General features: G+C 34.8%; 1 non-coding gene across 1 annotated transcript; it reads right to left on the bottom strand.

Annotated features, from left to right (window-relative positions):
- Positions 1–624: 624 nt before the first annotated feature.
- On the bottom strand, positions 625–697 carry TRNAT-GGU (transfer RNA threonine (anticodon GGU)). Its single transcript has one exon. It is a non-coding gene; the product is annotated as a tRNA-Thr (tRNA).
- Positions 698–12,478: the final 11,781 nt, after the last annotated feature.

The raw sequence follows: 12,478 nt of genomic DNA, 5'->3' as shown, positions 1-12,478 counted from the left end.
AGGAACTGTTTGCAATGTGTCGGTTTTTGATACAAAGAACACATCAAAATTCCTTTCTCGGTACGTTCTATCAAAACATCCAAGAATGGAAGTTTTTTTAAGGTGAATTGTATAGAGACATCGACAGAATAAACAAACTCTATTAGATTCTCCGTACCACCTCTGATATTTTTAAAGACGATAAAAATATCATCGGCATATCTAAACCAATGTTTTATAAGTCGACTATTTCTAATATTAGACAAGATCTTACTTTCAACATATTCCATATATAAATTGGCCAAGATTGGTGAAAGAGGGTTACCCATAGCTAAGCCCCTAGTTTGAGCAAACAATTTGTCATTAAATGAAAAGTATGTACTATCACAACATATCTTGGTAAAGTCCAAAATAGAATCTTGGGTTAATCTGGTACGGTCTTTCCAACTTGTATCAGAACTTAGTATTGTTTTTAAAACATCTAAAAAACCTTATATGGGGACATTCGTAAATAAACTTACAACATCCAGACTAAGAATACAATCTAATTTTCTCTAATTTAACAGATCTAATTCGAAGTTTCATTTAAATCAAGGAAAACCTCTGCGTATTGTTCCATACCAGAGTGACTGAGAAAAATCATATCACCTCGGGCAGGAATCGAACCTACGACCTTTGGGTTACCGTCCCAACGCCATTACCATTGGACTACCGAGGCCACGACTAATCAGGCCTCGGACATCCAATTTAAGAATGACTCGATCTGGTTCATATTATTGACGGGATACATTTAACCCGTTGTTGACGGTGCCGTAGCATTTTACGTCAACTAATTTATAACAGGACCTTGATAGCCTGTAGTCATAACATTGATAATTTATTTGTTATAATTACGCAGGAATTAATATAAAAAATAAATTATCTATGTTAACAGCTCTAATTTTTTCTACAAAATCATAGGAATTAACAATATGGTGAGATGTATTACCAACCAAGGGAGAGATAATTTTAACTAAACGACGCGCCAACCAATAAGTTGGGCTATCCCTAGAGGACACAATTAGGCGAAACGGACAATTGTTTTTATGGATTTTTGGTAAGCCATATATAAATGGGGTTTTAGATTATTAGAAATTAATTTCAAAAAGTCTTTATTCTCCAGTTCGTTATAGACGAGTAAAGAAACGTTTTCCCGTTTTTTCTTTCGTTTTTACAAGGAAAGGATTTTGAAAAAAAAGGGGTACAAAATTGAGGGTGGCTTGGTTGACACGTGATACCTACGCCGATGACGGCATCTAGCAGCGATTTTTTAAACTACATTGTTATTTTTCTATTGGATGGTGAATATCGTCTGCTTTTTTGATATTTTCTGACCAGGTTTAGTGTTGTTCTCCAAGTTGCAACATTATTACTGTTTAAGTTTTATTATATTTTGATGTATTTATTATATTTTTACTATTTATCAGTGCTATTTTAAGTATATTATTTAAGATGAGTGTTCAGGGCGGTTCAAAGTGATGTGTTAAAGGTTGCAGAAGTTACTCTAGAACTCACAGAGATTTGAGAGATAAAAAAACAGCTCTCAGAGAAGAATTGATTAAAAGAGTTCAAATAAGTTATGCGAATGAACAATGGCAACCTAAAAAAACTAGTGTTATCTGTGGCTTACATTTTAATCGGATGGTAAGAAAAAATATGAGGAAAAAGTACCTATTCTTATTGGTGGACATGTACTCTCCAAACATTTGTTTTATTCTTCGATGATATCGTTGGATGAGGATATTAGTGGAGCATTACAAAATGTAGCGTCTGAAGTCGAAATAAGTAGCCTAGTCTTTCCAAAACTTAAAGATGATGTTATGGATGTAAATAATTTGACTTATATTCCTGAAAAAGAACTGAAACCAAATATAGATCATTCCTATTTCAATAACAAAAACTTTGAGATCTATGAAATTTCCAGACTTCTAGAGGAGGCACAAAATAAAATTGCAAACCTCGAAGATGAAGTAGTACGTTCCAAAAATACCACAACCGCTCTAATAAATGAAAACCACTCGCTGAAGAAACAAAATATAGGCTTGCTAGAACTAATTTAAGCAAAAGATGTTGAAATTTAAAAGTCAAAATTGTTGATAGAAAATGTTGCACAGAAATCTAGCAATTTGAAATTTTTTACTGGTTTTAAATCAATTGAAGAATTTCAGGTTTTATATCGCTATATTGAACCAGATATACCTAATGTTTCCTTATATACGAAAGGTAGTGGTTATGTGAGAGTAACAGAGAGAACTCACACAAGCCCTGGACGACCAATGAAACTTGATTTTAAAAATCAGTTATTTTTGATTCTATGCAAATTGCGTTCAGGATTGTTAAATGAGGATTTGGCCATTCGGTTTAACATTAGTGAAATGACAGTCAGCAATTATATAACACTGTGGCTTGACTTACTTCATCGTAGATTAACACGGATACCAATATGGCCATCTAGAAAAACCATTGACGAACATATGCCTCCAGAGTTCAAAGCCAAATTTCCCAGTACCAGGATTATTATAGATTGCAGTGAATTCTTCTTTGAGACACCTGGAGACTACGGAACTCAGTGCGATACATATTCAAATTACAAAAGGCATAATACTGCCAAGGCACTAATTGGAATAACACCAAACGGCTTTATCTCATTCGTCGCTCCTTTAGCTCCAGGAAGGATTTCTGATAATGATTTAACAATGAACAGTGGTTTAATTGAGAAGCTTGAAAAAATGACAGCGTTATGGCTGATAGAGGGTTCGTACTTCATGACTTTTTTGCTGAAAAGGGAATTGGTTTGAACATACCGCCTTTCTTAAATGGCAAGGACCAGCTATCAGAGGAAGAGGAGAAGCGAACGAGAGAAATTGCCAGTGTCAGGATTCACGTTGAAAGAACAATTAAAGAACTGAAAACTTCTCGTATATTAAAGTACGTGTTTCCTAACACTGCATGTTTGCCTGGAAAAAATATGGTTTGTATGTTGCTACTTGGTGAATTTCACAAATGAGCCTCTACTTGAAAGAAGAATGTAATTAAGTTCTAAAAATTTCAAACAAACAAAATACCATTAATAAAATATTGCATTTAGTTAAAATAACATTAATTAAATTGGTCGACATTATAATACATCCAAAGAGTATGGAGGAAATAGAGATAAGACAACTGGAAGAGGTCAGATTGGTTTACAAATCTTTTTCCCCATTGCCATCCCCCTCGATGGTGAAAGTTTCGTTGCTGACCTCTCCGGGTCGTTTTATTTATATTTCCTTCATACTGTTTGATACATCCACATATTTAACCAATTATTGTGACTGACAATAATAATTAAAATAAAAGTTTTCTAATTTTGGCAAAATAAGCTCGAAAAAAAGGGTCTCATCAAACTCAACTCTTTCACAGTAAGTATCTAATCCTGCATCAACAAAAAAATCTGTAAATCCTAAACCGACCACTCCCATCTGTCCAATAATTTGTTGATAATAGTCATGCTTATGGTTTAGATTTATATTTTTTGCAGCGTCTATTTTTAGGCAAGTTTTTAATTTTAAATCCTTCCGAGTTAAAGCTTCAATTAGAGTGATGTTAAACTCTTTAACTTTACTAAAGGTTTTAATTTCCAACAAACCAAACTCCCCTCTTTTAGTGTCATATATTAATGCATCTGGAGTAGCTCCAATCACAGGATAGCCTGGATTAACAACTAATCCAACATTAAATGTGTAGACTTCATTGTTTTTTAACGCACGATACTTTTGGATAGCTGCAGCTTCATTTTCGATACCTTCCCTCACATGCTTTAAATTACTAATAGCCTTCTTATTTTTCAGGCCATTGACAAATTCCCTTGTAAACTCTTTTTTGCGCTTCACAATTTTCCCAAAATTGGAGGCCGTAATTCTATTTTGCTTTCGGCACGCCACAGGTCGCACTTTGATTGTTCTCTAGTCTTTTCTTCTAAAATAATAGCCTCCTCCTTAGATAGTTTCAGATATTCGGGGAATACGACACCAGAATCACCATTAATACTAATTTCCTTTACTGGTAGAGAAATTCTTTCTACAGATGGAGTTGGAAGGTTATTTTCTGTGGCAGATTGAGATATTTCCATACTGTAACAAATGGGTTGAAAATCTTCTGTCATATAATTTTTCTCTTCAATAATCTTTTGCAGAAAGGTCTCATGTTGTGGGTACTTTTAAAATCATTAACCAATAATTTCAGTCTGGACGCTGGAAGTTCATCGTTTTGAATACTGGAATAATTTGCCAGACAAATTCTTCTCACTCTTCTACTGGTTGGAGTTTTTTCAGGGCAGTGCTTTAAAAAACCCAAAATGCTTAATTTGATAGTCGACAATTTTTTTTTAACTATTAACTTTCCCCATTTTTGGCTGATTTCTGTCGGTGATAGATCATTAGGTACGAATTTTAAGCCGTCCATTATACAATCCAAAATCAACCAAAGAGTTGCAGCGACGTGGCAACAAACTCCACATTTTCCTGCTTTACAGTGACATGTTCCCTTTTTCACTTCCCCATGACTTAGTATCTAATACGACATGAACACCATAAAGTTTATTAGCAGTATAGGAAGCATGAACCTTTGACTGAATGTGAGAAACTTGATTTTCTTTATCATGTGATATTAGAACATTCTTAACCTTCTTAGCTTTGAACATTCTGTAGCCTTTATTTTTGTGTTTTGTGCTATTGAGCGACAAATGATGGTTTATAATATTCTGAACGCTAAATGAACTTGGAATGTCTCTCAGTTGTTAGTTCAATTTCCCTTTGGTAAGCTTAAATCATCATTTGTAAGTTCTGCTAAAGCAGCCCTACAATATTTACATAAGATGCATTAAGCCTTGGTCAAAATATAATATGTACAATTCTATTTCAGTAAAACTTTACCTATTTCCACTACTCGTCAACGCCATGTCAGGAACTACTTATTTAATTATTTAAAATAGTTTATCTAACTATAATTTAGCCGAATTAATATTAATATTAAATAATACTTTTAGATACACCACATGACGATCCCGGCAGAATTTGATAAATTTTTGTTGTTATATGTGATGGGCAGAATCCTGGAATAGCCAATCAGAGCCACCTCTTCTACCCACAATTCCCTCTAATGTTCGTTAAAAAAATTCAAATGTGAAAGTGGATTTCTTTACTCGTCTATTCACTATGCACTGTCTAATTTTTTGTCTAACCAACAGTTCTAAACCAGCTGTTTTATCTTTCATTATTTCGATATAATCTCCACACTCATTTAACAAATGTAACATTTTATCATTATAATCACTTGAGTTTAGAATTACAACTCTACCTCCCTTATCAGCACTAAGAATCTTAATAGACTTATCCGCACGAAGGCACTTTAGGGCGAATTTTTCACTAGTGTTTAGATTAATTGCAGCTGAATCATTAGTAGCTGATTTAAAGTTGTTCTTTATAATAAAGCGAATTTCATGCTTCTCAATATCCGATAACTCATGTTGTTGGATCGTAAAATTTTAAAAATCAGCACTCTTTTATTCACACTTTAATTTCATCTAGCGTGGTTTGGTGCGCATATATATATTCTGGGGTATCCGGCGATTTTCAGCTGAAGTCGCTCGGTAACAGAAATGCAATATTCATTAAGTGCAGCTGCATTCGGGTTCGGTTGCTGCTGGGGTGGTTTGAGGAACTGGTTAAGTATCCTTTATCTCCTGCACTTCTTCACCAGCGTGTAAAAGGAGAAGAAACGTCTTCCTGGCCGGATTAATTATCTCGTACGCTACGAGGAAGGTGTTAAGTCGCTTTGGCCATTTTCACCATCTGGAGGCGATATCATATATCAATTTTCTGGTATAGAGAATGGTAGAACCATTATTGGTTGAAGAGTCATTTTTGTCCTAGGATTAAAATCGTTGGAATCACGATTAAGTTCCTGATAAAATCGAAATGGAAATTTCTAGACGATGTCGTTAGGCTCACGAAATCAGAACTTAGTAGTTAAGGCCAAAATAATATCTCCAGGATGATATTTAATTATTACTTTGTGCTTTTTCATACGTCTTTTCATTTAATCACGATCTCTCTTTCTTTTATCTTCACGCGCCTAAAGTATATAATTTTTCAAGTGTTATGATAATATGAAATTAAGGCTTTTAAGTAAACAAAGAATGTCACAGTTGCCAGAGCTAAATGACGTCATCTGATTCCGAGATGTTAAGTTCAACTCTGAGAAAGGTGCCATTTATAACTTGTTTCCTGCTCCAGACGATATTTATAAATAGGACAAGCCCAGTTCCAACTCCGAAGACATCAAGAAACCAAAGCGAGCAGTTGTCCCTATCCATCGATGATGACTGCTCTGAAGGTTCCAGTGATGGCGAGCAGAATTCCGGAGAATCGGATTGCGGAGACGTGGAAACCAGACCCAATAAATCCTCGAAAGACGTGGAATCCAGAATTGTCGAACGCTCAAAAAACGTGGCATCCAGATCCGTTGAATTGCCATTTGAAGTTACTGTTCCTCTTCTCAGAGATTGTTCAATGCTTAAGAAGACGCTTGCTTGTAACATCTGTCCACCAGGAAACCAGGTTTATCTGATTCGATGACGGCAAACCCCGAGTTTGGAGACTGAGCAAGAGCCTCTTCAATCGGATATTGATAACATTTGGTTGTAGATTTGTAATTAATGGACGCTGTTCACGAATATCATGTAACTTGCTTAAAAGAAAAAAAAATTCAAGTGCTCATCAGAGTTGAATCTTGAAGAATTAAAAATGACTTTAGGAAACCAATTTTCAGTTGATGTAAAATCTATTCAAGTTTTTCTGAAAAATATAATGATTGGCTAGATCATGATGACAATATTTTGACAATAAACAACTCCAGATTAAATGTAATCATACAATGTTCTGAAGGTATCCAGAATAAGTATGTTCAAGTTTCGAACCATTATTTTTCCACATGATCATATAATTGTTCTATTTCAAGGGTGACATTTTCAACTATCGATAATTTGAGTAATCCCCCGGAGAATCACTCCCATATAAGTGATTATCCACAAGACGTTTGCGAGGCATCAACTAGTTACAGAGTCAGTAATCAAGTTCCAGACCCATATATCATACCACAACTTCCCCATTATATAATGAGTTTAATCAAGGAAAAAGACCCTAGTGTTTTAGATCGATCTAATAAACCACAAATCGTGAAAATTCTATATGAAGATATTAGAGGATACGATCTGTAATTCTATTTTAATGTACAAGTGCCGTTAATTTAAATTTTTAGAATTTAAATTTTATTATTTCACCCGAAATAATCATATTCTATTCAATAAATTTCCTATTTTCCTATATTTTTTGAATGGTCACTTTGATAGCATGAGTATATACTTAAAACTAGGCAGTTTTATATGCGAATGTAATAATTCGAATCTAGTTTTGTGGGATATATTACCTCTCCGAGGGGACTTTGTACCCTGGAGGGGTATTACAATCACCGTGTCTGTCTGTGAGTCTGTCCTGCGAACGCAGTTTCTCGAAGGGTTGGCAAAACCACCGTGTGACGGTGAGCGTTAACGGATTCATTTGCGGTTTGGTTTGGATGGTGTTTTTTCGCTCACCGTCGTGACGGTTTGGTGTATTACGTTTTTGTAATGTTTATGCGTAGGTTGTGAATGTAGAGTTCGTGTTATGACGGTTGTGAGTGTAGATATTGTGGTTTGACCGTGTTATGACGGTTGTGCATGTTGAGTTCGTGTTATGTCGGTTGTGGGTGTAGAGATTGTTGTGTGTCTGTGTTATGATGGTTGTAGATATTGAGTATGTTGTGTTTGTACGGGCGTTTTCTCTTCAGCTTCTACTTAATGACTTTGGGACGGACCAAATGCTGAGTGTTATGCAACCTCTCAACGTCCAATGGCAGGGTTTCCATAAATTGTTCACGGTATTCGTCTTAGTATCAATTTGCGATTTATTGGCGCCGGCCGGGAATCGAACCCGGGTCTGCCTCGTGCAAGAGATTTACTCTATCCACTCAGCCGCCAACGCTTGTTAAGTTACGCTGTTTTTCTAAAAAACAGCTTTGGCGAATGTCATTTACAAAGCTATAACGTTAGGTACTACAATTTATTCTACATCATTTTAAATATTTATAAATTATATTAATCTTATATTTAATGAAATATTTATAAATTATATTAATCTTATATTTAATGAAATATTTATAAATTATATTAATCTTATATTTAATTAAATATTAATAAATTATATTACTATTATATTTAATTAAATATCTGAGTATTTTAATTTATTTGATCGTGTTCAGGAATTGCACTCGGGTCGCTTCGTTACAATGCAGATAGTTTACCGCCGATCCATTGACTTCCTTTCGGAAAATTAAAAGTAAAGAAACCATTATGATAAGGCGGGTTTTTTACCTTTTAATAACGCTTAGAAAAAGGATAATTATTCAAAACTCCCGCGGAAACTATATAAAAGTAATAATATAGCGCCACCGCCTGGAGAACTATCAATCAAACCGGGTAAAAAATATCTCTTCAATTTTCCGAACTATAGTCAAATCTTGAGGGGTAAAAAAAACACGAAATAAAGGTATATAAGGCCGTTGCCGTCAATTTAGAAGATTTAGTCTTTCTTAGTTCTTGGCTGTCAGACGAAATACTACAAGATGGGGCCATGGTGTCTGTCAAACGTTATGAGGTAACTTTGCGGTTTTAATTAGTATGTTCGGTCTTCGGTCAAGAAAAGAGTTAAATTGTGTTTCGCGTTTGGAACGTGAGTGAATGGACTTAAGTGTATGAACAGTGCGTGCTTAAGACTGAAAGTGTTAAAGTAATTGTGAACTAACTCAAGTCAGCTGTAAGATAAAATTGATTGTTACTTTTTTGAATTGGAATAACCTAATTATACCCTTGAAATTATCAATTCAACCTGTGAGGGTAATTAAGTAGATTGGAAGTAATTAGTAGCGAACAGCTCTCAGCTGTTAATTAAGACGGAGTTTATAGTTAGGTAGTTTGAATTTAGTTAAAATTACTCAGTATAATTTATAATATTTACTTAAGTGTAAGTGTGTTTTGGTTTATGTTTCAATCACGATGAACTAAGACAAATCTAGTCTTAGACACTTAAGTACCAGTTCTGTACAATTACGTAGAAGGGATATATATTGTTGGGTTATTGATGAAAGTTAATTCTAGAACGTTCCATAGACTGTTCTGAATAAAAATAAACATTTATAATTTTGCATAATTCTGGTTGCCGTTTTATTTTCTAATCACTCGCCCACAACATTAAAAGTTCTGGCAATCCCGAATCAACTAGTTTTTCGATATAACGGCGACGGGATATTATTCTCGTAAATTTATCGCGCGGCCTTAGGGAATATTATTTTAACAAAATTTCGATAATCTGTCGTTTAATTAAAATCGGCCCGATTCCGTTAAAATTATAAACCAAAAAGCGAACGGTCGTTATAATACCCTCTGTAAATATTTCTTTCATTAAAATTTGCTTTGTATTATATTCAACTGACAAACTTGTACTGTAAAAAGGGTTTAATTCAATTGTGCATTGTTATAGTACGTCAAACTCACTGTTGTAACTTCTTAACTTATGATATTCTGAATAAATTAAAATTGGTCGTTTCGTTTCAATTATTTTAATTTTAATTAAAATTTTATACCGGGCGGGATAGAACTGGGAATACATTTTTAACAAATAACTCTAAATTGCGGAGATATATCTTTAAGGGTTATCACGAGAAATTAATACCACTAGGGACAATTATTCTGAGGAGAGGTATATTTAGTCTTGCCAACTTGTTTTTAGTTTGATTTTACTTGTTTTCAAAATTTACACTGGGACCTCGGACCCCATTAAAAAAATGGACTTATGTCTGCATAATTTTTTTTGTAGGCCTTATATTTAGTTTGTGCACAGTTGATTTTCTGGGAGTTTCAACATACCCCGTTAGCTAGTTTTTTTTTGCGCATTGTAAATAACTCAGCTAATTCCTTTTACCTTACTATTGTATATAGTTTTTTTTCTTGTAACTAGTTTAGATTATTTTTCTCTTAGATATAGTGTCGTATGGGGACGTCCGACTTAAGGTAGGGGAGGATTGTAACGAAAAATATGCGTCCCATACTTTTTTTATTATTAATACTAGCTTTTCGTGATATTGATTGTGGGAGTCCCGTGTTTCTTCTAGGTGTGCGCACTGGTCGCGTAGGCCTGGAGGATATGAGGGGATTCCCGTAATCAACGTCAATTGTGCGTCCCGCGAGTGTCAGGACTCCCTGGCCACAGTCCTTTGCTCGAGTTCCGCTTTTAAGGGATGCTCGCTTCTCTTTTCGGGATTGGTGGGTTATTCCTACTCGTAACAGTGGAAACATTTTAAAATGCTCCCCGCCCCCTTTTTCTAAGAAACGGAAGAACGAGGGTTGCTAACCTAAATATAGTAGATTCTTTTTCTTTAAACCGACCACTGTCAAGGTCGTTTCTATTGTAATCGACTAGGTTACTTCTAGAGGTGCGCGTATTGTTTGTGAACGCGGAGTTGGGTATTTTTCCTAAAAAGGAAAACCCTTAGTGACGTTTTTTCAAAAACCGAGTCGTGGACGAAGGGGTCGAACTCGAATTAGGACATTCTAAGTCCGGACACCATGAGCAGTAGCTGCCCTAGCTAAGGTACTCCAGTAAAAACGACCGCGGGTCAGTTCTTAAAGAGTGATACTAGTAAAAAAAATTACACCGTGAGTCAGATGAAAGTGCCACAACGACTAATGGTCCGATGATCGTCTTAACAAGGCTTCAAACGCCGTGGACTCATCAACCTCAACCAGCGATTATTCACCGCTACAAAGGATGAATTCTTCAGCTCCAACGCAAAGGGCAAACATAAGTACCACTTAATTTATTTTGGAGAACAATCAACCCTGCTTGTCATTAAGGCGAAACCAAGATTTTTAAAATGTATCGTATAAAGTTTCTATAACTGATACACTGTAACCATTCGATTATTTCCGCTCATATGTGGAAATTCATCACTGCTTTAAGGCTCCTAAAGCGCTGTATAATTTTTATCCCCTAACTTTAAAATAATATTTAATATTCTTAATCTAAGTGTGCACACGCCCCAATGATGGCTTAAAATTGAATCACTCCTGAATTATTATTTCCGTGCAACTGATTTTTATTTTTATCGATTTGATTATTAAATGTTTAATTGTATTTGGCAACCCTTTAACTACTGTTTCTTTATTATTAACTTTTAACTTAACTATAAAATCCCTATATTATAGACAACTACAGCTTTTTTACCTTATATATGGATCCGCTAACCCCAAAAGTTAAGCGAGTATTCCCGGGCCAATTATTTAAATGTGGAGATTAATTTTAGAGCGTATAAGCTTATTGAGTCTAGGGGCTCTATTTTACAGACCATACCTATGGGGTTTAACACCCTCTTATAAACACCCAAATGATAATTGGTTCTGGGTTCCCCACTATAATAGTCGTAGAGGAAAATAGTGCTATAAAAGTTGCTAGTTCCAAATCAAAAAGACAAACCACGAAAAGTAGTTCGTGGAACAAATCACATTAAATTCAACCTACATTGAAACTAATCAGACTATCCACTTATTATATAAATTGAAACTTGTGGCTGCATGTTGTCTATTGCAATGGTAACATTATGAAAACCAAGTTATCTAATCGCATTATAGTAAAATCGCATTATAGTAAAATCCACCGAGACTTCAACATAAATCGTAATATAACGATAATTCACTTGTGTAAACAAACCTTAGGTTTTTTAACACGGAAACGAAAATCCAATCTAAATAAAGTGTTGTTAGTACAGATAGTTAGATTTAGAGGTCGGCGGAACGAATAAATTAACCGGCAAAATTTCGATTAACAATGAAAAGTTTGGTTAACTGTTTTTTATGAACATTTTATACGAATAAACAAAGATTTAACATGCACAAATATTCGTTTTTTCGTATATTTTTCGGATAATTTGCGGTTATGAATAAAAATAAATAATTGGATAATTTCTTATTCAAACGCCGATCTCTAGTTAGATTGTATTTTTCCGATTTATAAGTAATTCTTATTGTAACCCGGCCACCTAAATTAAGGGCTTCAAAAGTCCCTTGATGACTTAGGCCTAAGGTGGTGCCTTGGGTATTAGCCTAGCTGATTTATTATTATTATTATTCTTAGTTACTGAACAAGCACCTCACTGGCAGCGCCAGGATTAAGTTTTGAGGAAGGCCGCTATTTACAAGACGTACAGTATGTCTTCAGTGTTTTAGTATTGTAGATGCATTTAGAAAGACGAAATAGAACCAAACTAGTCGCGTTGTACTTTTGACCAATCCGCGTATAGCGCTGTCGGGAACATAAAAATGAAACAAGCCAAT

This window comes from Leiobunum rupestre, chromosome 1 (assembly GCF_980474605.1).
Source record: "Leiobunum rupestre chromosome 1, qqLeiRupe1.1.hap1, whole genome shotgun sequence".
NCBI classification, from domain to species: domain Eukaryota; kingdom Metazoa; phylum Arthropoda; class Arachnida; order Opiliones; family Sclerosomatidae; genus Leiobunum; species Leiobunum rupestre.
This window is presented reverse-complemented; position numbering and strand designations above follow the sequence as displayed.